Source organism: Odocoileus virginianus, chromosome 28 (assembly GCF_023699985.2).
Source record: "Odocoileus virginianus isolate 20LAN1187 ecotype Illinois chromosome 28, Ovbor_1.2, whole genome shotgun sequence".
Lineage (NCBI taxonomy): Eukaryota > Metazoa > Chordata > Mammalia > Artiodactyla > Cervidae > Odocoileus > Odocoileus virginianus.
Window position 1 is genome coordinate 35,305,996 of NC_069701.1, and position 26,417 is coordinate 35,332,412.

The 26,417-nt window shown below is 44.6% G+C and overlaps 1 non-coding gene and 1 pseudogene across 1 annotated transcript; both read right to left on the reverse strand.

Moving 5' to 3' along the window:
- Nucleotides 1-2,515: 2,515 nt before the first annotated feature.
- LOC110147900 (solute carrier family 22 member 6-like) lies at nucleotides 2,516-25,814 on the reverse strand (annotated as a pseudogene).
- TRNAE-UUC (transfer RNA glutamic acid (anticodon UUC)) lies at nucleotides 11,194-11,266 on the reverse strand. Its single transcript has one exon. It is a non-coding gene; the product is annotated as a tRNA-Glu (tRNA).
- Nucleotides 25,815-26,417: the final 603 nt, after the last annotated feature.

A 26,417-nucleotide genomic window follows, 5' to 3' on the forward strand; every position in this document is an offset into this window, starting at 1 on the left:
CAGAAGAGACTTCTTTGATCCCTGGGTCGGGAAGATGCCCTGGAGGAGGAAATGGTAACCCACTCCAATATTCTTGCCTGGAGAATCCCACGGACAGAGGAGCCTGGCAGGCTGTAGTCCATAAGATTGCAAAGAGTTGGACACGACTGAGCAACTTAGCACACATGCATATATAATCACTCAGTGGCCAGCACCCAACCCCACATTGTCTCCTTGTATTGACGCGAGACGTCAGTTTGCAGTTTCCAAAGTGCTTTCTCTTCATCACTTCTTCCTTCTAGAACTATTTTCTGTACAGAGCCTCTGAGGACCCCCTCTTGGTTCTCCTACATCCCTGACTGCTGTTCCTCAGTCTTCTTTGCTGATCTTCCTCATGTGCCCACTCTCTAAACTTTGGAAGATCTGGGCTCAGTCACTGGACCTTCACACCCACTCTCTAGGTTATGTCACCCACACGTTGATGACTTCCAGATTTTATGTCTCCAGCCCAGCCTCTGCTCTGAACACCAGACTCATATATCCAAAATTTCCTCATCTGTAAAATGGGGATAATGATAGCTCGACGTCATAAGGTTGTTATGAGGATTAAATGAATTAAGACGTAAAGCGTTGGAAGAGTGCCTGACTCTGATTAGCACTATGGCTGGAGCTATGATTATTGTTATCACTGTCATCATTGCTGCCTGCCAGCTCCACTTGGATACCTAGAATCATCTCAGACATGACTCATCCCTAACCCCAAACTGCAGGCTTGCTTATCTCAGTAGATGATAACCCTGTCCTTCCAGTAGTGCATGTCCCACACAGTGCAGTCATTCTTGACTTCACTCTTTCTCTCACATTCATGCATACTCAGTTACTTCAGTCATGTCCAAATCTTTGCGACCCTATGAACTGCAGCCTGCCAGGCTCCTCTGTCCATGGGATTCTCCAGGCAAGAATACTTGAGTGGGTTGCCATTTCCTCCTCCAGGGTATCTTCCCCACCTAGGGACTGAATCCGCATCTCTTGTGTTTCCTGTATTGGCAGGCAGGTTCTTTGCCACTAGTGCCACTTGGGAAGTCAGTCTTTCCCTCACATACTCAAATCTAATTCATTGAAAAAAAATCCTGTTGTCTCTTCCTAGAGTATATCCAGGGCACAACCACTGTGGTCTTGGCCAGTGTCATCTCTCACCTGGATAACTGCCTCCACACTGGTCTTCCTGCTTCTACCCAGACTCATTGTGTAGTCTGTCTTCAACACAGCATTCAGAAGCTTCCTTTTTTTTTTTTTTTAAAGTCATTTAAAAAAGTTTTTGGCTGTACCATGTGGTATGCAGGATCTTGGTTCCCTGACCAGGGGTCAAACCTGTGTCCCCTGCATTGGAAGTGTAGAGTCTTAACTACTATACTGCCAGGGAAGTCCATTTTTTGGGGGTCTTTTTTTTGGTTCCTTTTGACATATAAGTCAAATTGTATCTGTCTTCTATTTGAGATGCTTTATCACTTTCTTATCTTTTTCAAAGTAAAGCTCCTGGTCTCAAAAGTACTTGTAAGGCCATTGTGTGACCAGCCTCTTCTTCCTCCTTGATCTAGTATCCTAGTACTGCCTCCTTACTAGTCTGCTCCAGCCAAACAGGACTTGCTGTTTCCAGAAATTGCCAAGCACTTTCCTTACTAGAGGACTTTGCACTACTGTTACCTTTGCCCAGTAATAGTAAACAAATGATTAAGTTTCTACAAGATAAGGACAATAATGAGGTCATACAAAAGGCTAGGGCTTTGAGTGGTGGCCAGGGCCCTCAGCCCTACAACTGCAAGGAAATGAGTTCAGGTAACAGCTGAAAAATTGATGCTTTCAAATTGTGGTGCTGGAGAAGACTCTTGAGAGTCCCTTGGACTGCAAGGAGATCAAACCAGTCAATCCTAAAGGAAATCAACCCTGAATATTCATCAGAAGGACTGATGCTGAAGCTGAGGCTCCAATACTTTGGCCACTTGATGCAAAGAGCCGACTCGTTGGAAAAGACCCTGATGCTGGGAAAGACTGAAGGCAGGAGGAGAAGGGGATGACAGAGGATGAGATGGTTGGATAGTATCATTACTCAATGGACGTGAATTTGAGCAAACTCCGGGAGATAGTGGACAGAGAAGCCAGGCAATTGCAGAGAAGCCTGCGGCAGTCCATGGGGTCACAAAGAGTTGGACATGACTTAGCAGCTGAACAGCAGCGGCGGCAGCAAAGGCCTACTGTATAGCAGAGGGACCTATATTCAGTATCTTGTAATAACCTATAATGGAAGAGAATCTGAAAAAGAATATATATATATAATGGAATCATTTTATGTACATAGCTGTTTTTAATGAAATGATAGGATGGGCCTGACCAGGAGTGGGGGACCCCGGGGAAGTATTCTCTGGAACCACAGGTTCAGTCGAGGCCCCTAGCATCTTCCCCAGGCTGTGATTTCTCCGTTCCTCCTCCTGGGGTGGAGATGCAGGGACTCCGTCCACCCTCTGCCCCTGCTCGGTTCTCAGGAGGACTGGAGTGGGACCATCTGCTGTTCCTGCTGCTTCTGCCCCGATTTCTCTTTCCACCTACGGGGGAAGGAGAAGCAGGGTGTGGGAGTAGAGATGGGGGATCCTTTTTAGGTTTGTGCTCAGTTGTCCCACTTTGTGTCCAAAGCTCCCACTGTTTCCAAGAGTTGAGAGTCCCAGAAGGGATTCTAGGCGACTCTGCCTATCTGTGAGAACAGGACCAGGGAAGCCAGAGGCCTGGATTCTGGCCTTGGCTCCACCAGAGTCTAGCTGAATGACCCCAACCAAGTTCCCAGTCTCCCCTGGATCTGTTTTTTTTTTCTTTTTTTGTTAAATGGACGGGATCAAGGATTTGTGCAGTCCTAGAGCTTTGAGGGTATGGGGGGAAGCCTACCTTCTCTCCAGGTCTTGCAGTGTGTTGGGCAGCGGCAGCCCCAGCGTCTCTGGCAAGGGGGCAGTGATGGGGCAGGCAGCCACGAGGATCCCTCCATAGATGAAAAGAGGCAGGGAAGGGTAGAGGTCGGAGGTCATGCCCACCAGTGGGCTCAGAATGCTGCCTGTGTTGGCCAAGCAGTTTGTCACATTCATACCTCTCCTCCTGCGGGGAGGGAGAGCACCCCGGTGAGGCCAGTAAGGCTTGTGGGTACCCTAACTCTGCCTGACAATCGTGTTTTCTTCTTTCATTTCCTCCTTGGTGGCTCAGATGGCAAAGAATCTGCCTGCAGTGCAGAAGATGAGAGTTTGACCCCTGCATTGGGAAGATCCCCTGGAGAAGGGAACGGCAACCCACTCCAGCATTCTTGCCTGGAGAATTCCATGGACAGAGGAGCCTGGCAGGCTGCAGTCCATGGGGTCACAAAGAGTTGGACATGACTGAGCGACTAACACTTTCACTTGTTTTTCACAGGAATGCACTTACCCTGGCTGGCTAAAAGGAAAGTTGATAGTAACTGTTTTCAGAACCAAGAAGCCTGGGCTCCGGTTCCAATGTGAACTTACTGTATGACCGCAAACGAACCCCCAGCCAACCTCTTCCCCAAACTGCAGACACCATATCCAGCTTCGACGGGCACGTTGAACCACCCACTTGCTCAAATGTCTAGTAATCATCCTGATGACTCTTGTTCCCTTATTTCCCCATGTCTTCGGATGGCTCTTCCTCCAAAACACATTCAGAATCAGTTCCCTCCTCCTCATCTCTGCTACCACTGCCTGCCAGGTTGTGAAAGTGGTTAGTCACTCAGTCATGTCCTTGTGACCCCAAGGACAGTAGCCTGCCAGGCTCCTCTGTCCATGGGATCCTCCAGGTCAGAATGCTGGAGTGGGTAGCCATTCTCTTCTCCAGGTTATCTTCCCAATCCAGAGATCGAACCTGGGTTTCCTGCACTGCAGGCAGATTTTTTACCAATGGAGCCCCTCTGGAAGCCCCAGGTTATGATGAGTCATTTTCACCTCTTGCCAGTGCCATTGCAGTAAGCTCCTGGCTGGTCTTCCCATTTCTACTTTTTTTAAAAAAAAATTATTTTATTTGACTGTGATGGGTTTTAGTTGTTACACTTGGGATCTTCGATCTTTGTTGCAGCTTGTGGGAATCTAGTTCCCTGGTCAGGGATCGACCCAGGGCCCCCTGCATTGGGAGCACAGAGTCTTAGCTAGTGGACCACCAGGGGAATTGCCCCATTTCTACTCTGGGCCCTTCTATTCCCAGTCTATTCTCCACGAGAAAGCCAAAGTGATCTTTATTTATTTTATTTTTAAAAATTGGATTATAGTTTCTTTGCACTGCTATGTCATTTTCTGCTGTAGAGCAAACTGAACCAGCCATATGTATATGTATGTCCCGTCTTTTTTGGATTTCTTTCCTATTTAGGTCATCACAGAGCACCAAGTGGAGTTCTCTGTGCTATAAAGGAGGTTCTCATTAGTTATCTGTTTATATATAGTATCAGTAGTGTAGGCCATTCAGGTATGACTTAAATCAAATCCCTTATGATTATACAGTGGAGGTAATGAATAGATTCAAGGAGTTATATCTGATAGACAGAGTGCCTGAAGAGCTATGGATGGAGTTTGTAACATTGTACAAGAGGCAGTAACCAAAACCATCCCAAAGAAAAATCCAAGAAGGCAAAATGGTTGTCTTCTTTTGGAGGAGGCTTTACAAATCACTGAAGAAGGAAGAGAAGTGAAAGGTAAAGAAGAAAGGGAAAGATACATGCAACTGAAAGCTGAGTTCCAGAGAACATCGAGGAGAGATAAGAAGGCCTTCTTTAATGAACAATGCAAAGAAATAGAGGAAAACAACAGAATGGGAAATACTAGAGATCTCTTCAAGAAAATTGGAGATATCAAGGGAACATTTCATGGAAGGATGGGCATGATAAAGCACAGAAATGGTAAGGACCTAACAGAAGTTGAAGAGATCAAACTCCTCAGTAGCCACAGGACTGGAAAAGGTCAGTTTTCATTCCAATCCCAAAGAAAGGCCATGCCAAAGAATGTCCAAACTATCACACAACTGTGTTCATTTCAGATGCTAGGAAGGTTATGCTCAAAATACTTCAACCTAGACTTCAGCAGTATGTGAACTGAGAACTTCCAGATGTACAAGCTGGGTTCAGGAAAAGTAGAAAAACCAGAGATCAAATTGCCAACATTCGCTACATCATAGGGAAAGCAAGGGAATTCCAGAAAAACATCTGCTCCTGCTTCATTGACTAAAGCCTTTGACTGTATGGATCACAAAAAACTGTGGAAAATTCTTAAAGAGACCATTTCACCTGTCTTCTGAGAAATCTGTATGTGGATAAATAAGCAACAGTTAGAACTGGACATGGAACAATGGACTGGTTCAAAACTTGGAAAAGAGTGTATCAAGAGTGTGTATGTTGTCACCCTGCTTATTTAACTTCTCTGCAGAGTACATCATGTGAAATGCCTGGCTGTATGAGTCACAAGCTGAAATAAGATTGCCAGGAGAAATATCAACAACCTCAGCTATGCAGATGATGCTCCTCTAATGGCAGAAAATGAAGAGGAACTAAAGAGGCTTTTGATGAGGGTGAAAGAGGAGAGTGAAAAAGCTAGCTTAAAACTCAACATTCAAAAAACTAAGATCATGGCAGCCAGTCCCATCACTTCATGACAATTAGAAGGAGAGAAGCAGTGACAGGTTTTATTTTCTTGGGCTCCAAAATCACTGTGGACACTGACTACAGCCATGAAATTAAAAGACGCTTGTTCCTTGGAAGGAAAGCTACGACAAACCTAGACAATGTATTAAAAATCAGAGACATCACTGTGAACAAAGATCCACATGGTTAAAGCTATGGTTTTTCCAGTAGTCATGTATGGATGTGAGAGTTGAATCATAAAGAAGGCTGAGCACCAAAGAACTGATGTTTTCAAACTGTGGTGCTGGAGAAGACTCTTGAGAGTCCCTTGGACTGCAAGGAGATCAAACCAGTCAATCCTAAAGGAAATCAACTCTGAATATTCATTGGAAGGACGGATGCTGAGGCTCCAATACTTTGACCACCTGATGCAAAGAGCCGACTCATTGAAAAAGACCCTGATGCTGGGAAAGATTGAGGGCAGGAGGAAAAGTGGGTGGCAGAGGATGAGATGGTTAGATAGTATCACTGACTCAATGGACGTGAATTTGGGCAAACTCTGGGAGATAGTGAAGGACAGGGGAGCCTGGTATGCTGCAGTCCACAGGGTCCCAAAGAGTTGGACACGATTTAGTGACTGGACAACAACAAACAAAACCAATAGTGTATATAAGTCAACCCCAAATTCCCCCAAAGTGATCTTTAAAAACAGTAACTTAGATCCTTACACCCTCTGCTTAAAATCATCTATGTTATCTCATCAGGCTAGAATAAAATCTGACTTCCTTCTAAATTCCTATGTGATGGGTCCTGACTACCCAGTTCTTATCTTGCTCCCTGTCCCTTTCTTTCCTCATTTATTCTTTACTGTTGGCCTTTGATCCTTACAGAGGAGACCTACCCAGATCATCTTATCTAAAGTACCGACCTAGTCACTCTCTCTTTTTCTACATTTTTTTTTTTTTTGAACCTCAGGAGCGGAGGGTTGAGTTAATTATAAATCTCAGTTCATGACCCTCACCCTCTATTATCATTTGTACTTGAAAGGCCTTTTTATTCCCCATCTTAATTGTTGAGTCCTTTTTATCAGTATAATCATCGCTGTTGTTCAGTTGCTAAGTTGTGTCTGATTCTTCGCAATCCCATGGACTGCAGCACACAAGGCTTCCCTGTCCTTCACTATCTCCCAGAGTTTGCTCACACTGAATCCATTAAGTCAGTGATGTCATCCAGCCATCTCATCCCCTGTTGCCCCCTTCTCCTTTTTCCCTCACTTTTTCCCAGCATCAGGGTCTGGTCTTTTCTAGTGAGTTGGCTCTTCAGATCAGGTGGCCTATTGGAGCTTCAGCTTCATCGTCAGTCCTTCCAATGAATATTCATGGTTGAGTTCCTTTAGGGTTGAGTGGTTTGATCTCGATCCAGTCAAAGGAAGTCTCAAGAGCTTTTTCCAGGACCACAATTCGAAAGCATCAACTCTTTGGCATTCACCCTTCTTTATGGTCTGACTCTCACATCTTTACATGACTACTAGCAAAACCATAGCTAGAAAATAAAATATAATACCGTTATCCTCTCCTAATCCCTTCCTTGCCAAAGTCAACTTATTATGTCACATTTGATGTGCATTTTTTATTTGCATATGTCCTTGTATTGTTTTGTGTGCAAATATTTTAATTTACCTAAATGGTATAGGTAATAGATCATTCTATTTCTCATTTCATTCAGCACTCTTTTTTTTTAAATTGGAGTATAATTGCTTTACAATGTTGTGTTAGTTCAGCACTCTGTTTCAAAGATATTTCCATGCCTATATGTTTACCTACTGTTGCATGCTCCTCCACAGTGGGCATTTCACCTAAATGGCTAGACTGCTGCCCATCAGCCATGACCTCAGACAACACTGCAGTGAGTGTGCTTGTGCACAGATCATGTAGGCATTCCTCTGTGAAAAGTTCTTTAAGAAGGGCATGGTTAGGGCAGAGTGTGTGTGTGTGTGCGCGCGCGCACACGCTGCCAGTATCTCTAGAATGGCAGCACCAACTTTCCTACCCATCAATGCTGCATGTGGGTCACGTGGGGATTCAGGGATCCTGTATTCTCTTGTGGCCACAGACAGTTGGCATAATCCAGCTTTTTGATGTTGCCACTTTAGTGTGTGCAAAGTGACGATCTCATTCTTCATGTAGTTAATCTTTTGGGCTTCACTGTCTACAAAATTCCCATGTATTTATTTCTTTTATCAAGTTTCTACTGAAATTCCTTCTCTTTCTTGTTGATTTGTAGGAGTCTCATTTATATTTTTAATATTTGAACTTTGTCAGTGTTAAATGTTGTAAAAACCTCCTCCCAATCTACCCTCTGTCTTTTAATATTTTTTCTTTTGCTTATGGCTTGCTTGTGGAGTCTTAGCTTCCTGATCGGGGACTGAACCCAGACCCCAGCAGTGAAAGCGCCGAGTCCTAACCACCGGACCACTAGGGAATTCCTCTCTGTCTTTTAAATTTGTCCATAGCATCCTTCAATAAGCAGAAGTCCTTTTTGATATAATCCAATCGATATAGTTGCCATATTTCTCTTTTCCTCTTCCTCTCCCTCCCCTTCCTTCCTCCTCCCCCGCCTTTATCTCTGTCTTCATCTGCATCCTTGTCTCCATCTGTATCTATCAGTTTCCAAGCCCTCTCATTAATTCTATTTGTTTCTTTTTGCACCAAGAAAGCCACAGACGTACCATGGCTTTGTTATATGTCTTTATAGATGGTAGAATGAGAGGCTCCTCTTTGCTTTGTTGTTTCAGAATTGACTAGCAATTATGGTCTTTTTTCTTCTATATAAATTTTAGAATAAGTTTTTGGAGTTCCTAAAAAATGACCTAATTTAAATTCTGATTAGATTCTGTTGAATTTATGTAAATTTCTAAAAGTTAACTTGACATCTTTATTATGTTATTCTAAACAAAAGTGTGGAATGTCTCCCCATTTACTAAGATAAATCTACTACTTTATATCTTAAGAAGGTTTCAGAAAACTTCTTCATGGAAGTCTTGGGTGTCCTCTGTTAATTTCCTGATAATATCTTGCTTTAGGTGCTTTTCTGAATTGTGTCTTCATTTTCAAAGATTTTCGAGGTTATCTTCTGGATTTTCTCTCTAGATTATTGCTTCTAGGGTATAGCTTTTATGTTATTGCTCTTGACATTCGGTAATTTGATTTTGTAACCACCATCCTGCTAAACTCTTTTGTTAGCTTTGTTTGTTGATTCTGCTGGCTCAGATGGTAAAGAATCCACCTACAAATTGGGAGACCCGGGTTCGATTCCTGGGTCAGGAAGATCCTCTGGAGGAAGGCATGGCAACCCACTCCAGTATTCTTGCCTGGAGAATCCCCATGGACAGAGGGGCCTGACGGGCTGAAGTCCATGGGGTTGAAAAGAGTCAGACATGACTGAGCAACTAAGCACGCACACATTGATTTTATTGGTTTATTTAGGATGATGGTCTCTAAATCTCTCTAAATAATGATGCTGTAAACACTCCTCTTTTAATTTTTTTTTTAAGATTTATTTATTTTTGGCTGTGCTGAGTCTTCGTTGCTGCACTCAGGCTTTCTCTAGTTGTGGCAAGTGGGGGCTACTCCTGTTGCAGTGGGGGGGCTTTTCATTGCAGTGGCGTCTCTTGTTTCAGAGAATAGGTTCTAGGTGTGTGGGATTCTGTAGTTGTGGCTCATGGGCTTTAGTTGCTTCATAGCATGTGAAATCTTCCCTGACTAGGGATCGAACCCATGTCCTCTGCATGGGCAGGTAGATTCCTGTCCATCATACCACCAGGGAAGACACCAAATTTCTTATTTCGTTTTATTTCTGAATACAGCAGTGTTGTCCAGGATCCCCAGTACTGTGTTAAACAGTTGATTCTGAGATCAGAGCGAATGCATGTGACTTTCTTCATTATGTATAGTGCTTGCTCAGGTGCTCTGCTTACCTCTCCAGGCCCCCAATTCCCAATTCCCCTTAAATGGTTGGCCTAGTTTTCCTGTGCTCTTCTTCTAGCTCCTTGGTGGAGATTTAAAAATACTTCAAGGATATTTAAAAATACTTTATTATTTTGGGGATCATTGTCGATGTTATTCTGTTCCTTTAATGGAAAGTCTTTTCCTCTCATTGATTTCCAGAAGTTCTTTATAAATGCCGTGTACAAGTCCTTGTAAATACCTTCTTTTTCTCTTTTCACTTTGTTTATGGTGAAACAAATGGCCAGGGGGGAAAAAAATCCAACATAGAAAAATTTATCAGTGTTTCTTTTTTGGTTAGCCTGTTTAAAGAATGTCTTCAGAAATCCTCCCCTCTTCAGCAAAAATTAATTTTTCTTGAAGGTTGAAATATGGATTGCATTTTATTTATCTCTCATACAGGTAAATAGTTGTCCTGTTGGTGGTGGGTGGTTTAGTTGCCATCATGTCTGACTCTTGCAACCCCATGGACTATAGCCCACCAGGCTCCTCTGTCCATGGAATTTCTCAGGCAAGAATAGTGGAGTGGGTTGTCATTTCCTTCTTCAGGGGATCTTCCCGACCCAGGGATTGAAACTGTGTCTCCTGTGTTGCAGACAGGTTCTTTATTACTCAGCCACCAGGAAAGCCCAGATGTCCTGGCACTAGTTGTTCAATGGTCCATGCCCCATGACATGTGGGATCATAGCTCCGGACAGGGGATTGAACCTGTGCCGCCTGCAGTGGAAGCTCAAAGTCTTAGCCATTGGACTGCCAGGGAAGTCCTTAATGTGTTTTCTAATGTATAACTATCCTTGCTTTCTTGGTATCAGCTCTCCTTGATCATGTATAATCTTTTTTCATACATCACTGAATTCATTTTTTCTAATATTCTTTTTAGGATTTTTGTATCTGTTTATGAGTAACATTGGCCTGTTATCTTCATTTCATAACTAATCTCCATTGGTTTCAGTGTCACCTTGCTTCACAGAATGTAGTTGACATAGTTTCCCTTTTTCTCTGTTTTCAGGAATTATTTATGTAACATTGGAAGGTTTGTTCCTTGAAAATGTGGTGGAACTCACCTGTATTAATATCTGGGCCGGGTGTTTTTTTTTTGAGATTAGATTTTAAAGTTTATTATTCAAATTTTGAATTTATTCTAGAATTAGTTTTTCTATATTATTTTAAAAAAGAATTTGTCAATTTAAATTTAGAATTTATCAGTATAGACTTGTTTATAGATTTTTTGCATCTTTAATTACATGATTAAATTTTTGCATCTTAACTACTCTAGTTCTATTGTTCAGTTTTTCCCCCCAATATTTATTCATGTCTAGTCTTTTTAAAAATTTATTATTATTACCAGGCATTGCCCATTTCATTGGTGTTTTCAAAGATTGACTTTTTGTTTTGACTCTCTTTCATACATTTATTTTCTATTTAATCTATTTCTGGTACTATTATTATTTGTGTTTTATAGTTAAGATGACTGAGCATTTGGATTAGTTACCTTTTATACCAGAGCCATATTCTTTTTTTTTTTTTGGATGCGCCATGTGACCTGCAGGATCTTAATTCCCCAACCAGGGATTGAACCTGGGGCCCTGGCAGTGAAAGTGTCGAGTCCTAACCACTGGACCATTGGGGAATTCTGGGCCATATTCTTAACTATTGTACTTTTTTGCTCTTAAAGTCTATCTTGATCTCTGTATCTACCTGTCTTCTGGTTAATATTTGCCTAGTATATCCTTTTCTTTTTTTTTTTTTTAGTATATCCTTTTCTATTTCTCCACATTTAAGATTTTCATGGTCTCACGTTTTAGATGGGTATCTTGTAAACTACATGAATTATATAAAATCCCCTTGGATTATCTGTCTTTTAACTGGTAGGTTTAATCTGTTTAAAAATACACAGAAATGAGAACAAATTAAAGACAAAAAGGAAGATGGTACTAGTAACTCAAAACATATCAGTCAATACAATAAATGTAAACAGATTAAACCTGCCAGATAATCCAAGTTGATTTTATCTAGTTCATGTAGTTTACTCTTGAACTAGATAAAATCATGAACTAGATTAAAAAAAAAACACCTAGGTTAAAGAAAATTTGTCTCTTAACTTGTAGGTTTAATCTGTTTACATTTATTGTATTGACTGATGTACTTTGAGTTACTAGTACCATCTTCCTTTTTGTCTTTACTTTGTTCTAATTTCTGTGTGTTTTTGTTCTTCTCTCTTGCCTTAAAAAATAATTGCTTGACCTTTGTGCTCCTTCTGACTGGAAACCACCTGGCCGTAGGGCCTGATTGTTCCATCCTGGGACTCCTCCCCAACACCCCCACTCACCTCATTACTGTGGGGTACAGCTCTCCCATGTACCTAAGGAGGCAGTTTATGGAGCCAATCAGCCTTTTCCTATCACGGCCATCGTGATGCAGAGGAATATGTGATCTGGCAGGAAAAGAGGTGGTGATAACATGCTGGGAAAGATTTGGAGGAGCCTGGAGATTTTCAGACCTTCTGGGTAGCTGACTTGGGCCAGATTGAGAGCCAGGCTTGGGGAAGGACGAGGACGGGAGCTGGAATGGGGCGGTACTCACCCCGGGGGTATCATGGCACAGGTCACAATGAAGACCCCCGACAACAGCATGGAGCCTGTTTGGGTACGTTTGCAGCCAAGTGATCTGGTGGCCAAAAAGCCCAGGAAATAAAATGGTGGGTCCACAATCGTGAATAACACCTGGGCCAGGTAGATGTTGACCTCAAAACTCTGCAGACTCATGACAAGGCCATAGAGGCTGAAAAGGATTACGAGCCTGGGGCAGGAGCAGAGGGGAATATACTTTGAGTAATAAGCATGCCGCGTCTACATAGTAATTACGGTCAGCAAACTGCTCTCACTATCTGTTGTTTCCTTTAGGCCTTATATCAATCTTTCAGTGGGGTTTTTATATTTTGAATGCAGATAAAGTCTTCCTTTAATTCTAAAAAAAAAAAGAATGTTATCTGTCATACATTTAAAAATTACCTAGGAGAAAATAATGTTTTTAACCTCACAACAGGTCTTCTTCCCCTCCTTCCAGGTCCCTGCTCTGTGTGTGTGTGTGTGTGTGTGTGTGTGCTCACGTGTGTGTGTCCTCACTCATATCCAACTCTCTGTGACCCCCATGGACCACAGCACACCTGGCTCCCCTGTTCCTTCACTACCTTCCAGAGTTTGTTCAAATTCATGTCCATTGAATCAGAGGTGCTATCTAACCGCCTCATCCTCTGCCGCCCTCTACGTTTTCCTTCAGAACAATTATGGAAGTATGCAAATCAAGTGAGATCACGGTTATACTCTTGTCAACGGCAAATGATCCCCTTGCCAGGGACACGTTGCACAGTATTTAGGAAGACATAGTGGCAGACAGTGTCCAGGATGGCTCCCTGCTAGCAGACTCACTCTAGAGACGCTACTTGCTGGTGTGATGAAGTGGGCAGCCATGGTGGGAAAGTCCTTGTGGAAAACTGAGGGCAACCTCTAGACGCTGAGGTTAACTCCCAGCTGACAGCCAGCAAGAAGCCAGGACCCTCAGCCCTACAACTGCAAAGAAATGAGTTCAGGTAACAGCCGAAAAATTGATGCTTTCAAATTGTGGTGCTGGAGAAGACTCTTGAGAGTCTTTTGGACAGCAAGGAGAGCAAACCAGTCAATCCTAAAGAGAATCAACTCTGAATATTCATTGGAAGGCTGAAGCTGAAGCTCTGATACTCTGGCCACCTGACGCAAACGGCCAACTCATTGGAAAAGACCCTGATGCTGGGAAAGATTGAGGGAAGGAGAAGGGGGCGACAGAGGATGAGATGGTTGGATGGCTTCACAGACTCAATGGACATGAATTTGAATGAACTCCAGGAGATAGTGAAGGACAGAGGAGCCTGGTGTGCTGCGGTCCATGGGGTCGCAAAGAGTTGGACATGACTGGGCTACTGACAGCAAGCTGGGTGAACTTAAAAGTGGAGTCTTGTCGAGTTGAGCATCCAGATGACAATGTGAAGTCCTAAGCTGAGAACTCAGCTAAGCTCTGCCTGGATTCCTGACCCATGGAAACGGTGAGATTATAAGTGTGTGCTATTTCAAGCTGTTAAGTATGTAATTTGTTACATGGCAATAGAAGAACGCAGACTTCTTCAGGAGAACGTGAGAGCCTGTGATACAGAACTCTTAGGTCCAGAAGCTCAGGGCTTCTTGGGGTGGCTGCTTCTTTTTTCTCAAGGTCAGTGGTGCTGCTTGGCTGAGCTCCAGGCTCAGGAGATGAGGAGAGCTGGGCTTTCTCCCTCCCTCAGCAGGTGGGGAGCCCTCTGAGTCTCCAGGGTACCCATGTCCTTGCCCACTGGCAGCGGGGCTCCCCCCCGCCTCCCACCTACCCAGGCTGTCCTGTTTCCTCAGTCCGCTTACCTTCCCATCAGCTTGTCTGTCTCTTGCCTGAGTGGGGATGGACCTGCCACAGTGGGATGGTACAGAAGACGAGCTGATGCGGAGCAGGGGAGCGCAGCATCTGCAGCATCGACGGCTGGGCTTGGCCCTTCTGCAGACTCATCTGGAGCAGCTGTTTGGATAGATGGGGCTCAGGGCTTAGCTTCCCCTGGGGACCCCTCCCTCCACCCCCTGCCTGGGAAGCACCAGATGACCTGGGTTCTAGGATGAGGGGGGAGGTGCAGGCGGAGCCCTGGTGGGGTATCACAGAGGGTCTTGGGTGGGGGTGTCTCACCTCCACACTCAGCTTGGCGCCCTCTTTTTGCTTCCTATTGATCTGGGCCACTCTCTGCAGGGCCTGAGGGTGAGGTCCAGGTTCCCCAAGGAGGAGTGCCAGAGGGCAGACTCTACGAAGAACCTGTGGGTGGGGCTTGGGGGTGGCATGAATTTAGCCTGAGTTGACAGAGTTGTGGGTTTCTGAGAAAGGCACAGACCAGATTGGTGAGACAGCTGGGAGGGGTGAAAACAATCCTGGGCTGAGGTTAGGAGCTCTGGGTTCTACTTCAAGGATTATCCCTGCCTACTTGGGATACCTGGGATAAGTCTTTCCCCTCTCTGGCCAAGAACTTCCCTATCTAGCAGTGTGGACACTGGTTCTTTTTGCTTTGCTCTGCTTTGATACTTAAGGAGGTAGGGAAGGGGTGTTCTGGGAGATGCCATACCATCTGTGACTTATATTGAGCACTCTACCCTATACTGAGGTCCCACTCACCTGGAGTAGACGAAGGTGACAAAGAGGGGCAGAGACACCAACAGCTGCAGGTGGCGCCAGTGGGCCAGAGCATAAGCCATGCCAGCCAGGGAGAGCTGGCCTAGGGTGGGAACAAGTCCTAATAGGAGGCCCAGACTTGGAGGGGCATGGATGGGCAGCCACTCCAGATCTGGGGAGAAGAGCAGAGCTTAGATTGAAGTCAGGGTTGTGTGAGTATGTGTGTATTTGGGGGGTGGAGGAGGAGCTTCACACTGGAGTGGAAGGGGTCATCTCATGAGCTCAGTCCTACTCTGCACCCTCACTGGATAAGGCAAGGATGGTATGATATTTGGTTAGGTTCAGTATGTGTGTGTGTGTGGGTGTGTGTGTGTAGGGATGGTCTAGAAGGTTCTGAATTCCTATGCATGCTCCTAATCAGTGTCACCAACCCCAACATTCATATTTCCTTGCTTCTTCCGAACCTGTTTTGATCTGCCTATAGCCACTCTCTCTGCACTTCCTTCAACTCATTTTAATTCAACAAGCATTTAGAGTTGAAGATCCTGTGCCATGCCCTTGGCTTGACCTGGGAAATAGAGATGAATGAGCCTTATGCTCAGGCCATTCTGCAGCACTTTTATTTCCTCCAAGGGGTCATACTCTGGCCTCAGGGACTTGTAAATTCTTTTCTTTTTGTCTAGAACTCTGCCCAAGAACTTTACTTCCTCTCTTTCTGCCTCACATTTTGTGCAGTTCTGAGCTTAGATGTTACCACTTCTGGGGTGATTTCCTGGCTCCCCAAGTCCTGGTTTAGCACCCCACTTCTGAACTCCCACATCATCAAGGATAACCTCCATCTTCGCCTTTAGAAACCAATTTGTAACTGCTTGGCAGCTCACCCAGTCGACTATTAACTCTTTAAGGTCATGGGTAGTGTCCTCTTGTTCACTTGTTTATCCACAGTGCTGGATGTGACACAAATTAAATGCCTTTTGAAATTGTATTTAACGAACAAATGTTGAATAAAAGATTCCCTGTATGATTGACTGGCTTCTCTAAGCAACCCCACTCCAATCTCTGAGTCTTAGTTAATCCTTACAATGATCCCTAAATACCTATGAATTCCAGCCCCAAATGATCAGAGCCACCAAAGAGGCCATGATCTTAATTATTTTCTTCTTGGGGCACTACCTACTCCAGGAAAGACCCAGATAGGTCAGAATGGGCTGGGACAGATACTCAGGGAAGGAGCTGAGGTTTGCATCTATCAGGTTCCCTGGTTCACTGTGCCCCTGTGATTGAGGAGTCCCCATAAGCTGACTCTCCTGGGTTCCCGCTCACTCAGAATCACAGACGAGCTGCTGGTACTCGACACAGCCATGCCTGAGAGGAATCGGCAAACACAGTAGGCTGAGAAGTTGAGGGTGAAGGCAGCGCAGATCCCTGAGACCACTAACAGGTAGCTCCAGGTCAGCACCTTCAGGCGGCCCAGGCTGTGATAGGAGGGAAAACCTGGCAAGCGCATTGCTTGCTCCCCTGTCCCGTGTCCCTGGCTGTATCATCCTTGATGCCCTGGGCAATCTGACAGGTGCTTGTGAGGATGCCTGCATGTGACCATGGGGTAGATGCTGAGATAGGAGGCGGGGAATAATTGGATAAAGGTTGGCATCTAGGGGACCTGTTGTTGGGAGGATACTTGGATTGCTGCTGTCCAGGGTCCTGATGCATCTCTGCAAACCTCTGTGGAGGGAGTCACACACCTTTATCAGAATCACAGGGGTGTGTTGAAAGCAATCCAGATACCAGAGCCCCACTTATGGCCTATTGCCTATCTGGAAGGTATGCTAGAAACCTGATTTTTAACACGCTTCCATGGTTTGGGAACTACTGCTTTGGGGTGTGGTTGATTCTTTGACTGTTGGTTGATGGAAACAACCAACATTCCTGTTAGGAGACAGCCTTTTGTGATACTTTTTTAAATTGTGGTATTATTGACATACAGCAATGAAATAGTTTCAGGTGTATAACATAATGATTCTATATTTGTATACATTGTGAAATGAGCACTACAATAAATCTACTTAAAATCTATCACCATATATAGTTACAATAATTTTTTTTGTGTGTGATGAGAACTCTTAAGATCTCACTTTGTGACTTGCAAATATGCAATACAGTATTATTAAGTACAGTCATCATGCTGCACATTACATTCCCATGACTTACTTATTTATAGCTTTAACTTGGTAACTTCTGACCTTCTTCACTCATTTTGGCCATCCCCTCCTCCCTGTCTCTAGCAACTGCCAGTCACTTCTCTGTATCCATGAGCTGAGTTTATGGGATTTTTATTTTTGGGAAACTTAGGCAATGTTTATGCTTTTGCAAAATGGATTTGACTGTGGCTTATATTTTATGAATAATAAAGCTGATTTTGTGTCTTTGATTTGCTGTGACATAGTATTTTCAAACTTCATTAAAAAATTTTTTTAAAATTTATTTATTTTTTAATTGAAGGATAATTGCTTTATAGAATTTTGTGGGTTTCTGTCATACATCAATAAGAATCAGCCATGGATACACCCTCAAATTTTATTCTTTAGAAAACTGCTTCTTACTATTCATCCCATGGTTGTTTTTATGGTCTCTGGCCTGGAAGACAGTCAAGGTTAGGGTAACAAACACTGAGTTGCAGGTACTAATTTAACCCTTATCATAGCCTCCATTTTATAGATGGAAAAACCAAGTCTGAGAGAGGTGGTATAGCCTTCTTGTGGCACACGGTTATGGCAGACCTGAGGCTGGTCCCTAACTACTGTTGATTGCCAGGTCTGCACTTGCTTCTGTGACACTCACATGTCACATACAAGGCAGAAGTGGGGGAAACAATTTCTTCTGGGTGTCAGAAAATCTGGATCCTTGTCCTGTTTTTGCCACTTGTTAGCTGTGTGAATGTACTTTTTTTTTTTTTAAAGTAAACATTAAATATTTACTTTAGGACTTCCCTCCTGGCACAGTGGGTGGGAATCCGCCTGTCAATGCAGGGACTTGGATTCGATCTCTGGTATGAGAAGATGCCACGGACCAGCTAAGCCCATGCGCCACAGCTGCTGAGGCTGTGTGCTGCAGTTACTGAAACCTGAGTGCCTAGTGCCCATGCTCCACCACAAAGAGCAGTCCCTGCTCTCCACAGCTAGAGAAGGGCCCTCGGGCAGCAACAAAGACCCAGCGCAGCAAAAAAAAAAAAAAAAAAATTATACAATTACAGAAGTAAAGAATTACCATAAAAGTTCAAACAATATAATAACAAAAGGTGAAAAGTTCTCTTCTTTCCATTTCCACTCCTCAGAATTAACAACATAATTTTCTGGGTTCCTTCTAGGCACCTTGGGCAAATTATCTAACATCCCTGAACCTCAGTGTCCTCATTAGTAAAATGCAGTTAACTGTAACATTCATGCTGGCTTCACAAGGGTATTGTGAGGAGGAACTGAAAGGAGGTGAGACTTGGGAAGTGCTGAGGGACAGTTGTGTGATTCCTGCAGACCTTCCAGACATGGTCAGGCTTGGGTGGATCAGTTCTGTGTCCCTCTCTGGATTCTCAGGGCTGCCAGTCTCCCCTCTGTGTCCAGCCTAGAAGGGCTATGCTTTTGCTCCTAGATCCAGGCTTGTTCATCACTGACCTGTCTGCCATGATCCCAGACATCAAGTTTCCGACCAGTATTCCTGCCACGAAGATGGACTGACTCAACTGCAGCAAAGTCTTGCGTGTACACACAAGGTCCCACTGTGAGGAGGGAAGAGCTGGAGTCAAGGAGAGCCAGGCTGGCCCCACCACGGTCCACTCCATCCTTCCTGGTGGGCTGAGTATGTTGGATTGGGACCGGCGCATAAGGAGAGCCTGCCTCCGTGAGTCACACAATCTTTCTTGCCATCTTCTCCTGGTAAGAATGATTCAAGTGATTTCAAAACACGTAAGAGATATTTTTGGGGATGGCTGTGTAGCCTGCTCCCCTTTCTCAGAGCACTAATTGCTTAGCCTCTTTCAGGGCTCTTTAACCTGTCCCTCCTTGGGTGCAGCTGAAGAAAACTGGCAGAATTAAAAATCTGGTTCTTTTTCTTACAGATTTAGAAAAGGGACTCAGAGAAGGAAGGTTTGTAAGGACACTCAAAGCGGGGATGAGAAGGCCAAATGTGGAACAACGTGGAAGTGGAGTTGAGAAATCAAGAGACAGAGAGAGAGTGGGAGAGGAGAAAAAGAAGCAGCAGGGGAAGAGAGGAGGGGGGGGAGGAGGAGGGCGAGGGGAGACGGGAGGAGGGAGAGGGAAAAGGGGGGGAGGAGAAAGGGAGGGGGAAAAGGGAGGAGGGGAGGGGGAGGGGAGGAGGGAGAGGGGAGAGGGAGGGGGGGAGGGGAGGGGAGGAGGGCGAGGGGAGAGGGGAGGAGGGAGAGGGAAAAGGGGGGGAGGGGGAGGGGAGGAAGGATGCAGAAACCTAGTCAGAGAGGTCAGGGTGAGGGCACAGTGCCAGAGAGGTAGGGATGGAGAGTCCAGGTGCCCTGGTTCTCCTCAACCACCTGATTGTGGTCTCTCATAAGACTGGGCTCAAGTTCTTGACCTCAGGTTCTGTGAAATACCCTTGCATCCTTCCCTTAACTTTCCATAAGCAAGTCTGAGAGGGTGTAGTTATTTGCAATCTTGTGTAAGCAGCACTTGAATACCTTAACTAATAGTTTAAATTTTGTTGCTCTTTTTAATGAATATTAGAAAAAAGATTCCCATTTTAAAAGTATTCATTTCGAGGTGGAGTAAAACATCTCTACAGCCTGCAGAAAAATCATACTGCTCACAGATGCCTTTAAAATTAAGTAAAGATGACAAATGAGTGTGGCATTTCATTTACAAGTAAGAGCTACTTTTTGTACACTTCTGAGTGAATTTTAGAACTCATTTCTTTTGTTAACAGAAAAAAGAAAAAGGAAAGGACTGGGATGACCAGGATGCTTAGGGAATGCTCCCTAGGTTGTATTGATATGTATCCAAATGAATTCACCCTTCAGGTGTAATTGCTTGATAATCTTGATTTGATTGGAAAAAAATCCTCATTTGTGAATTTAATTATTACTGTGGGACTATTAATACCCTGTGCACACACCACATGATATACAATTTGGGAGGATGGCATTTGAACACTTTCTCCAAAGAGCAATGGACTTACAGACAGAGTAAGAGAAATATCGCTCTCTGTCACTTACATGCAGAATCTAAAAAAAAAGAACAAATACATTTGAATGAATGAACAAAAAAATGATACAAATGAACTTATTTACAAAATGGAAAGAGATTTACAGACTGAGAGAAGGAGCTTATAGTTACCAGGGGGAAAAGGTGGAGGGCAGGGCTAATTAGGAAGTTTGGCATGGACATGTACACAGTGCTATATTTAAAATGGATAATCAACAAGGACCTACTGTATAGCACAGGAACTCCTCTCAGTATTATGCAACAACCTAAAGGGGGAAAGAATTTAAAGAAGAATAGATACAGGTACATGTATGATTGAATAACTTTGCCGTACAGCTGAGACTAGCTCAACATTGCTAAATAGCTATGCATGCGTGCTCAGGTGCCTCAGTCATGTCTGACTCTTTGCGGCCCTGTGGACTGTAGCCCACCAGGCTCCTCTGTCCATGGGATTCCCCAGGCAAGAATACTGGAAAGGGTTACTATGTCCTCCTCTAGGGGACCTTCCTGAACCAGGGAATGAACCTGCATCTCCTGCACTGCAGGAGGATTCTTTGTCCACTGAACCATCTGAGAAGCCCTAAATAAACTGTGGAAAATTCTGAAAGAGATGGCAGTACCAGACCACCTGACCTGCCTCTTGAGAAACCTGTATGCAGGTCAGGAAGCAACAGTTAGAACCAGACATGGAACTACAGACTGATTCCAAATAGGAAAAGCAGTACGTCAAGGCTGTATACTGTCACCCAGCTTATTTAACTTAGATGCAGAGTACATCATGAGAAACGCTGGGCTGGAGGAAGTACAAGCTGGAATCAAGATTGCCGGGAGAAATATCAATAATCTCAGATAGGTAGATGATGCCACCCTTATGGCAGACAGTGAAGAAGAACTAAGGAGCCTCCTGATAAAGGTCAAAGAGGAGAGTGAAAAAGTTGGCTTAAAGCTCAACATTCAGAAAACTAAGATCATGGCATCCAGTCCCATCACTTAATGGCAAATAGATGGGGAAACAGTGGGAACAGTGGCTGACTTTATTTTGTTGGGCTCCAAAATCACTGCAGATGTGACTGCTGCCATGAAATTAAAAGACGTTTGCTCCTTGGAAGGAAAGTTATGACCAACCTAGACAGCATATTAAAAAGCAGAGACTTCCTAACAAAGGTCCATCTAGTCAAAGCTATGGTTTTTCCGGTAGTCATGTATGGACATGAGAGTTGGACCATAAAGAAAGCTAAGTGCCGAAGAATTGATGGTTTTGAACTGTGGTGTTCGAGAAGACTCTTGAGAGTCCCTTGGACTGCAAGGAGATCCAACCAGTCCATTCTAAAGGAGATCAGTCCTGGGTGTTTATTGGAAGGGCTGATGCTGAAGCTGAAACTCCAATACTTTGGCCACCTGATGTGAAGAGTTGACTCATTGGAAAAGACCCTGGTGCTGGGAGGGACTGGGGGCAGGAGGAGAAGGGGACGACAGAGGATGAGATGGCTGGATGGCATCACCGACTCGATGGGCATGAGTTTGAGTAAACTCCGGGAGTTGGTGATGGACAGGGAGGCCCGGCCTGCTGCGATTCATGGGGTTGCAAAGAGTCAGATATGACTGAGCGACTGAACTGGAATATAAAATGAAAAGTGAAAAAAAGCAATGAACCTTATTGCTGTTTTATTCAAATAACTACTCTTCTGTAATTCTATGTGTTATCTGATATAACTTTTATTTAAAAAAGATTTTAGGGCTGTGTCAAACTGGGACTTCATTTTAATAGTCCTTCTTGGAAACTTGTGAATAGAATATGACTGTGGAGACGGAGACGCACTGTAGGGAGGAGTTAGGGATGAGATAGACTGGAACCGAGGAATGGAAGGATGAGAAGCAAGAGGGTGTAGGAAAGAGGAGAGAAGTCAGAGAAGTGCTGGAGGAGGCGAGGATTAGGAGTGTGGGATTAGCAGACACAGACTATTGTATATAGGATGGATAAGCAACAAGGTCCTGCTATATAGCACGGGGAAATATATTCAATATCCTGTGATAAACCATAATAGAAAAGAATATGAAAAAGAATATATACATATGTGTGTGTAACTGGATCACTTTGCTATACAGCAGAATGAACACAAGTACACTGTGAAGTACATTGTAAATCAACTGTGAGTGAGAGTTGCTCAGTTGCTTCTGACTCTTTGCGACCCCAGGGGCTATTCCCTGCCAGGCTCCTCTGTCCATGGAACCCTCCAGGCAAGAATACTGGAGTGGGTTGCCATCTCCTTCTCCAGGGAAATCAACTGTACTTCAATAAAATTTAAAAAATAGATTTATCAATTTTAGAGAAAATGGAAAAATAAGGGTTTGTCAAATAACAAAAGAAGTCAGAGGAGTGAGAAGAGAACACAATTTGTATGCAGCCTAGTGATGAAATCTGGGTGTAGTTCAGAATAGAAACTGATAAATGAATATGGAATATGTAGTCATATTGAATTACAAAGAATTTCTCTGCCTCTGCTTTGCCCTAAGGTACTTGTCTTCTGTAAAAGCAACAGTGCAAGGGGCTTATATCACCTTAGGGTGAGCATAGTACTTTTACTATATACGTTAAAAGCGTATGTGCATCTGAGACTCTTGAGGGTCATATACTTCTGTGTGCTCCTGGACCATATATATATATATAGGTTGGTCATAACTGTTCTTCCAAGGAGCATACTCAGGATATTTTAATTCAGAAGGAAATAGGAGGGGACTTCCCTGGTGGTCCAGTGGTTAAGAATCCACCTTGCAATGCAGGGGATGCAGATTCGATCCCTGGGCGGGGAGCTAAGATCCTACTTGCCTCGGATCAACTCAGCCAGCATGCCACAAATATTGAAGCCTGCTTGCTGCAACTAGAGAGTCTGTGTGCTGCAAAGAAGGATCTCACGTTATGCAACTAAGACCCGACTTGGCCAAATAAATATATAAATAAATACTAAAAAAAGAAAATGAGAAAAGCTCAGGTAGGCTTTTTTTTTTTATTATAACCCAGGGTTAGCATCTTATTTCTATTAATACTAATTTTTTTTTCTTTGCATTCAGGGGGATGAAGTATCCCTTTGGGATACAGGGCTTTTTGGGAGTTCTTTCCAAGGGGCAAGCTGGGACTTGTCTTCCTCAGGTGACCTGTGCTGCTGTGCCTACTAGATACAGCCACGTGGCCTGGGTGGAGCATCTTCATTGAGACCAATCTTGCTTAAGCAACCCTTGATAACTTGTGAGCTATTTCATTTGCTTCACGACTCAAAAGGTCCAGCTTCACACTGGGTTATACATGTAAGCTGCCTATTATCCTTATGGAGTGTTTTCTGGTGCAGCCTTTGGCATTATTGGCCCAAGCAGGAGTTATCCTGGTTGTGTTCATGAAAATATGGTGGACATTGGTCTCACACACAGTACCTGTTGGAAGAGGACTGGATTATTTTTGGCCTCTCCCCACAACTCAGGAAAATTGTAGGCATCTGGCTTTGTCAGTCACCAAAACTGATGAGAAGATAACTACTAACACTCCACTTAGAAGAAAAGCTAAGGTGCTCACTCACCCAGATTCTTTGCTCTAGATGGCAAGGAATTCAAAGAAATTTGAGCTTCTGATCACACTGCCTGCTGTTTTGAACAGAAGAACAACAGCAAGGTTGATATTAATAGTTCCTGGAGTATTGTCGAACTTGGAAAGCAGGGTGTAGAGTTTTAAGAAAGGAAACGGAAAAACAGAATTGGAGGGATTGATAGCATACAAGTTTAGGTGGGTGGAGGAGTATGTCTCAGAATTTGGGTGAAGGCTGGAGAATAAGTAAGGTGTCCCCCAACAACTTTGCCAGGAGGGGATGGCATATGACGCTCAGAGGGAGGAGGACTAGCTATCCTTACTCACCTTCTACTTCTGTGTCTTGGGTCTGGCTAGTGGGAAGTATGGCTTAACTCCTACCACTTTCAGACTGATGCTGCATCAGGCAGGTCTGGAGACTGTGCTCACCCACAGCCCCTTCTCAAGTCATCTTTTCTGCACAGCCCTGACTACCAGGTAATGGGCCACATAATCCCACTAATTTGCCCCTTGGTGTGATGATTAGATTAAATTGCAGGATCGCGGAGGGGGCTACTCATCAATGTGTTGGGTTGGGCCAATCAGAGCCTTTTCTAAGAATTTGAATTAAGATTTACGGAAATGTTCTGGCTGGTGCATTCGTGTGACTCTTTGCGACCCCATGGACTGTAGCCCCCCCAGGCTCCTCTGTTCATGGGCATTCTCCAGGCAAGAATACTGGAGTGGGTTGCCATGTTCTTCTCCAGGGAATCTTCCCAATTCAGGGATCGAAACTGCGTCTCTTAGGTCTCCTGCATTGGCAGCAGCTTCTTTACCACTTGTGTCACCTGGGAAGCCCCTTCGGTTGGTGGTGGGCCCTAAATCTGAGAGGTGGTGGACCAGAGCTGGGATCAGCAGTCGTCTTGTGAGATAAGCACGCAGATGAAATGGGTTGAGGAGGAGAGTCGTGGAGTGAGTGTATAGCGATGCCTCTGGTGCCCCAATCCCTGGTTCCAGTTGCCATGAAGCCTGGAAACGCTTTTGTTTCCTGCCCTTGGATTTCCTGAAATCCCTTTCCTCATGAGCTGACTGGAGAGAGCTTCCCTTTCTTGCAACCAAAAGACCATTGACTAGAACAGATGTTAAGAGCACGATCCATGCGACAGCTACAGTGTGCAGAATTCAGCCGGATGAACCATTTAGCAGGCCAGGGAGACTCTACAATCGACTGTGTGTGTGTTTCGGGGGAGGGGTGTTAAATCACTAGAGATGAAAGGACCCTCCCCCTCCCCATAACCCTGTTCTCTTTCCCATCTTAGTTCCTTGGCTGCTCTCCATCTCCTGGCCCCAGCTGCCGAGAGCTATTTCTAGATGAAGTCAGGAAATTGTTTTTGTCTCTAGGACTCTGAGCCCAGAATCCCCTGCTCAGGAATATTCTCTTTGCCCTCCACTCTCTGCTTGCCTCCTTTCTCCACCTCTCTGTACCACCCCCACACCTTCCTACTCTCAGGGAAACCAAAGTGGACTATTGAACTCCAGCAGCAGTCTCTCTCTCTCTGGGGGAGGTTGGAGGGGCAGGGAACAGCTTTCTGCAAGGCGTTCCATAACCTTCTCTACCAGGAAGACCTCAATTAGACCTCAATTCCAAACCCTGTTCTCTGTCCTGCATTTTGGGCAGAACTCTTCATAGCTCCAGGGTCTTTGGACAAATTCAGGTCAGGTTCGCACAGTCTGTGTGTGTGTGTCTCTGCGTGTGTGTGGGGATGTGTGGGGATGGTAAGGTGCGGACACAGGGGTTGGGAGGAGGAGCTGGGGACCCAGGGCTCCTCACCTCAGTCACGATGGTGGAAGGACTACTGGAAAGTGCTGCTGTTGTAGATCCAGCCACGGGGGCAGGGCTCTGTGGCCCCTGTGCCATTGGGAAAGGGCGGTCCCCGCTGCGGGGTGGTGAAGAGGAGGCAGGACTCGGGCCGCCCCTGCCCATCCCGGGGCAGCCAGGCCTCCGGGTCCCTGTCCTTGCTGAGATTGGTGTTGGCAGGTGGGCGGCAGTGGTGGGTGGGGATGGCAGCGGTGAAGTTCTGCAGGGTGCTGTGCAAAAACGTCAGGAGCACAGGCAGAATCAACAGAATCATCTGGATCTTCTGGAAGCGGCCGACACCCCCCAACTGCAGCAGGAGGTCATTGAAGGCCATGGGGTAGGACCTCGCAGGGGCCCAGGAGCGGAGGCCTCTTGCTCCCACAAACTGTTTCCAGGCTCTTGGTGCAGGGGGGAGGAGACAGGCTGTCCTTTGTCTTCTCAGCTCATTGCTTCCTGGTTCTGCTGTGGCCTTAAGTCACCCGCAAGAAAAACTAGTGTTTATAACTTCTTTAGAGGTAACAAGTTAAACTGTGACTTGAAAGTAAGGAGATAAATTATTAAGACTCATTGGGTCAATGATTTGTTCCAGGGGACCTTAAGGGCAGCTAAAGTTAGATTGGCCACATGGCCAAAAAAAAAAGAGGGAACCCTCATCAGAGGTAATGTCAACGGTGCCTCTTTTCTCATCGTAGTACAATCCACTCCCAATTTTTCTCTTTCCCTCAATTGTAACAGCTAAAACCAAGGAAATGTCCACCACAGTCTATCCCATTATCTGTTTAACCATCCTGAAGCCAGGGGCAAAAAAGCTTCACTGAGACTGAGTATATACAATAAAATGCATCAACTTGGGAACCTCATTTTGACAAGTTTTAACAAATTTACACAGTCATATTGTTGTTCTTCAGTCGCCCAGACTCTTTGTGACCCCATGAAC